Source organism: Motacilla alba, chromosome 4A, assembly GCF_015832195.1.
Source record: "Motacilla alba alba isolate MOTALB_02 chromosome 4A, Motacilla_alba_V1.0_pri, whole genome shotgun sequence".
Classification (NCBI taxonomy): Eukaryota; Metazoa; Chordata; class Aves; order Passeriformes; family Motacillidae; genus Motacilla; species Motacilla alba.
This window is the reverse complement of record NC_052045.1, coordinates 17991843-17997147: the sequence shown is the minus strand read 5'-3', so window position 1 is coordinate 17997147 and position 5305 is coordinate 17991843.

The window sequence follows — 5305 nt, the reverse complement described above, 5'->3', positions numbered from 1 at the left end:
CTGCGGGAGAGAGGGAGCGGGAGAGAAGGACGGCGGGAGAGAGGGACGGCGGGAGAGAGGGACGGCGGGAGAGAGGGAGCGGGAGAGAAGGACTGCGGGAGAGAGGGAATGCGGGAGAGAGGGAATGCGGGAGAGAGGGACTGCGGGAGAGAGGGATCGGGAGAGAGGGACTGCGGGAGAGAGGGACTGCGGGAGAGAGGGATCGGGAGAGAGGGACTGCGGGAGAGAGGGACTGCGGGAGAGAGGGAGCGGGAGAGAAGGACTGCGGGAGAGAGGGAATGCGGGAGAGAGGGACGGCGGGAGCGAGGGAGAGAGGGACTGCGGGAGAGAGGGAATGCGGGAGAGAGGGACTGCGGGAGAGAGGGAGCGGGAGAGAAGGACTGCGGGAGAGAGGGAGCGGGAGAGAGGGAATGCGGAAGAGAGGGACGGCGGGAGCGAGGGAGAGAGGGACTGCGGGAGAGAGGGAGCGGGAGAGAAGGACTGCGGGAGAGAGGGAGCGGGAGAGAAGGACTGCGGGAGAGAGGGAGCGGGAGAGAGGGAGCGGGAGAGAGGGACGGCAGGAGAGAGGGAGCGGGAGAGAGGGACGGCAGGAGAGAGGGAGAGAGGGACTGCGGGAGAGAGGGAGCGGGAGAGAAGGACTGCGGGAGAGAGGGAGCGGGAGAGAAGGACTGCGGGAGAGAGGGAGCGGGAGAGAGGGAGCGGGAGAGAGGGAATGCGGGAGAGAGGGACGGCAGGAGAGAGGGAGCGGGAGAGAGGGACGGCGGGAGAGAGGGACTGCGGGAGAGAGGGAGCGGTGGAGAGGGAATGCGGGAGAGAGGGACTGCAGGAGAGAGGGAGCGGGAGAGAGGGACGGCAGGAGGCACGGGCGGGACCGGGGCGGGGAGAGGGGCGGGGACGGGCAGGTCGGGAGAGAGGGACGGGAAGGGAGAAAGAGGGGCCCGAGGGGAGAGGGACAGGAGGGAAGAGGGGCCCGAGGGGAGAGGGACAGGAGGTGAGAGGGGCCCGAGGGGAAAGCGGCGCAAGGGGAGGAACGGGAGCGCGCGTTGGTGCAGCGCGGCCGTGGCCGTGCACGGGGGCGCGCCCGGGCCCCGGTTGTGTCCCGGCCGTGCCCTCGGCTGTGCCCTCGGCTGTGTCCCGGCGGTGCCCGCGGTGCTCGCTCTGCACGGTGTCCGGTGCCGCAGCAGCACCGCCGCCCCGGAGCGGCTCCCCGGGCCCCTCGGCCCCGCTGTCCCTGGGGTCCTCGGTGCTCCCCCCGGCCGCGCCGGCTGTGCAGTAGCAGCGCTGCTCCAGCGGCATCCAGGGAGGGACAAAGGGCTTCCTAAAGCCCTCGGTGGTTTGTTTCCTCCGAGATGGGAGCTCTTGCTTGGCTGCGGGCTGTCGCAGCGCAGAACAGCGCGTTTTGCCGTTCGCTGGAAGGACCCCAAGCCCTCCGGCATTCTCGGCAGGGAGCAGCCCGGCACACGAGCTCGGGTGTGCTGGGAGCAGCACGGCGTCCTGCTGCAGTGCGTTCAGCCAGCGCATCCAGGCCTCTTGTGCCTCTGCCCCAGAGCCGCTTTGGGCAGCTTGGACGTGCTGCCTGGTAGGAACACATTTTAGTGTTTCCCCTGAAGTAACGACACCTCTGATTTCTGAGCCATTACTCACTTGAACTCCGGTAGAGCAAATGCCACCTACTTCCCAGCTGGGGAAGCTGCCCAGGGTGTAGCAAAGGTGGAAATCCCGAGACACAACGAGGGAAAACAAAAAATCATGGAGAGATTGTGACAGAGGAGACTTGACCCTCATTTGGGGTTAATAGAAAGCAGTGTGTGAGTGGGAGCAGGAGCGCAGGCGGCGTGGGACGGGTAGGGGAACAAACACTTCTAGGAACTAAGAGCAGCACTCATCTGCACTGGTGAGGACATCCTGCTAGTAAACATCCCAGCACCTCGTTGGCCCTTGCACGTAGGTTGGACGTGTTTGGAAGTGTAGGAATGTCCCACGTGTTTCCTGCACTGCCCTGGTGAGGGGAAACTGTCTGGAGCAGTGTGTGTTCATTCAGACCACAGTGACAGGACAGCACTTCCCTGGGCACGGGAGGAAAAGATGTGGCTGGGGAAGGGATGGTGGGAGGAAAGTTGACCTCTAGAAACCCAATCTGAACACCAGTGTCAGGTGGCACTGGGGTCTCCTGCATGTCTGGTACTGCACAGGCACATCCCTGTGCAGAGCATGTCCCTGGTTTTGTCTCCCCTGCCCTGAGCAAAGGGATGCCCTCATGCCCTGGGGCCAGGCAGGTCTCCTTTGGTACCTCCAGCTGTGGGCTGTGCTGCGGATGATCCCAGGGGCATCTGATGGCCTGGACATCTGCAGCACGGCCTCATCTTTCCTAGCACATGTGCACCTTCACCTGGTGCAGGTGCTCAGCTTCCTCCAGCAGGATGACAAGGTGGAGATGGTTCAGGGCTGGGGGCTCCTGTGTGGTGGGGTCGGGCACAGCCTGGTGTGGTGGGTGGCACAGAGGACAGAACCCAACAGTAGCACCTCGGCAGCCTACAGCCATTGCAGGTCCCTGCCAGGTGCCTTCCTGCTGTTCAGCTTTGGAGGCACAGGAGTGAAACACCATTCCCCATCTCAAAGGCTTTCTCTTCCTCCTGGCACCACCACAACCTTCCAGCCTCCATGGCCAGGCTGAGCTCACCAGCGCATGGGAGCTTCCAGTGAGTGCTTCTGCTGCCTGACTCATTCACCTCTGATGTGAGGAACAAGAGAGAAAGCAGAAATGCTCCACTGACCCACTTACTGCAGGGAAACCCAGCAGAGGAAAGCAGGCTTAGGTTTGGGACCTCCTCCATTTCTATTCTGATGCTAGGGTAGGTCCATCAGGGATGGATTTTCTGGCTACTCAGGGGTGTTGATGGCATCAGCCCTGCTGCACTGCTGTTCCCTGGGGGTCCCTGTGCCTGTGAGTTTGCCCATCCAAGAACTGCACTGGGCTGCAGCCCCTCTTTGCTCCATCAGTGCTGGGGTGCAGTAATTTGGAAGTGCTGGTATGAGAGGCCTGGTCCTCCAGACAGATCTGTGCCATGTGGCACAGCTGTTTTCCTGGTGCCAGGAAGGGTGAGCGCCCTGTGCGTGGCTGCTGCTTCTGAGATACTCAGTGTTCCTGAGAAGCTGTCACGAATCATTTGTTCTCTCTCTCTCACACAAAAAACGTTCCAGAAGAGATTAGACATGATTCAAATGATCCTGAGTAATTTTTATCTGCTCCAGCCTGTTATTGTTCTGAGAACTGCACATTTCAGGGAAACAACCAGCCCTTTCTGCGTGCGTGTGGGTCCTTGGCTCTGACAAAATATGTTCTCTGGGAGTCTCCGTGGCAGCAGCCTGTCATGGATTTTCCATCACATTTGCACAGGAGGACAGTGCCCTTGGGGTTTGGCAGATGAGCTCCAGGCAGGACTGGAATGCCAAGGCCTCTCTGCAGCTTTCTCAAAGGCACAGCTGCTGCCTGGCCCAGCCATGGGTGATGCTGACAGTTTGCAGAGGCTCCCACATGGGTGTGCAGAGCCCTTGGAAACTCCACAGCTGTTAATGGCACCCACTGGCTGGCACCATGCTTGCTCTTGCTGGGTCATGTGGGGTCCAGCTTGGCATGCTGGGCCAAGGAGGAGCTGGGCTCCCTCTGGATGCCCAGCTGTCCTTGGCCTGATTTGCTCCACACTGGCTCTCACTGGCTCACAGCTGCTGCTGTGTGTAGCTAAGGCCAGAATCTGGGGCCCCTCCCCAAGTTACTTCCAATTGTCACAACTGGATTCCATTTCCCACAGCCTTGAGTATCTTGATAATATTTTCTTTCTGGCCTCCTGGGTTAGACCTCGTTTGTCAGGTTTGCTCTTATTTCCCTGGGCCGGGAACCTGGAGCTGCCTCCCAGAAGCTGAAAATGGTTAATTCAGCACTTGTCGCTGTCACAACCATTAATTTCTGACTGTGTCCAGGCTCCTGCCACTGCAGCCCCCAAGGGATGCTTTTCCTGACTCTCTTCTGTGATCTCTAGATGTTGTCATCCCACAGTGCCCAGAGCATCCCTGCCAGGGTTAGAGTCAAGAAGTTTCTGTGTTGCCCCATGCAGAACTTTGGCACCCAGAGCTGGAGCACCCCTCCTGGCAGCCTATCCCAACCCTCCCACACGCCCATCCCATGCTGCCACCCCTCAGCTGCCCTCTTTATGGTCATGTTGTCTGCCTGGCAATGTTTTCCACACCTGCTTGTTTCTGAAAGCCTTTCCAGATGAGTCTCACAGCACCAGTGAATTCCCAGGTGGGATGACTAAAATAAAGTCACATCCATAGCAGGGGACACTGGTGCCCAAGCACAGCCCAGATCTCCCATACCTCTCTTCCTTCCAGTATATTTAATACTCTTCTGCTTCACTGCAGTAGGGCAGGATGCAGAGCACCCTGGGGCATCCCCAAATGTGACACACCACTTGCTTTGCCCCAAAATACCAGCTGGAAAAAGTGAGGTGAGTTGTTGCTCACAAAGAAGAGGAGCCCCAGGCTAGTCATGGAGCCAGCTGTGCATGTACAAGCTGGAGAAAATGTTTCTTACTCACTCTTTGCCTCCCCAGGAGCAAGGTGGGTGGTGTGGGGGAATCAGTTTCTGCCCTGTGCTGAGGATTCATGTCAGAGACCCCCAAAAGCCCATCCCTCCACTCTGTTTCCAGTCACCAAGACCTGTCACATGGATGCTTCTGCACACACTGGGACTGTCACCAAAGGGGTCACTGCCCCCGTTGCACTCCTGCTGCTCTGTGACATGATTTATGGGATATTTCCCCACCTGACTCATCCAGGGGATGCTAGGACCATGCAGGGCGTTCCTCCTCATCTTCCTGCCTCCGTGAGCCAAGGGACAACCACGTGGTAGCGTGTGTGCCTGAGCACACGTGTGTGCATTGATGAGGGGAGGGGGATTTCATGGGCTTTTAAAAAGAGAGATTGAAAGTTTGTGAGTAAAATGAAAGAAATTTGTAAAAACATTTCAGTGAATCTTCTCTGAGCTCTGCTGCAGGACTCTGGGAGAAGAGGAGCAGCTGGTGGGAAGGGAACTCCAGGGATCATCCCAACCCACTCCCTCCCATGTGGCTTGTGGCAAGGTTGTGTGGCCAAATCATCACTGTTTGGGCATCCCAGAGACAGGGATAAGTAACGTGTGTACATCTGCATCCCTGGCAACCTGCTCTCCTTCTCTTCAGAGGTGACACAGAAGGTTAGACCAGGCAAAGACCACACCTAAATTCTGCTGCCTCTGCAACCCTCCCTT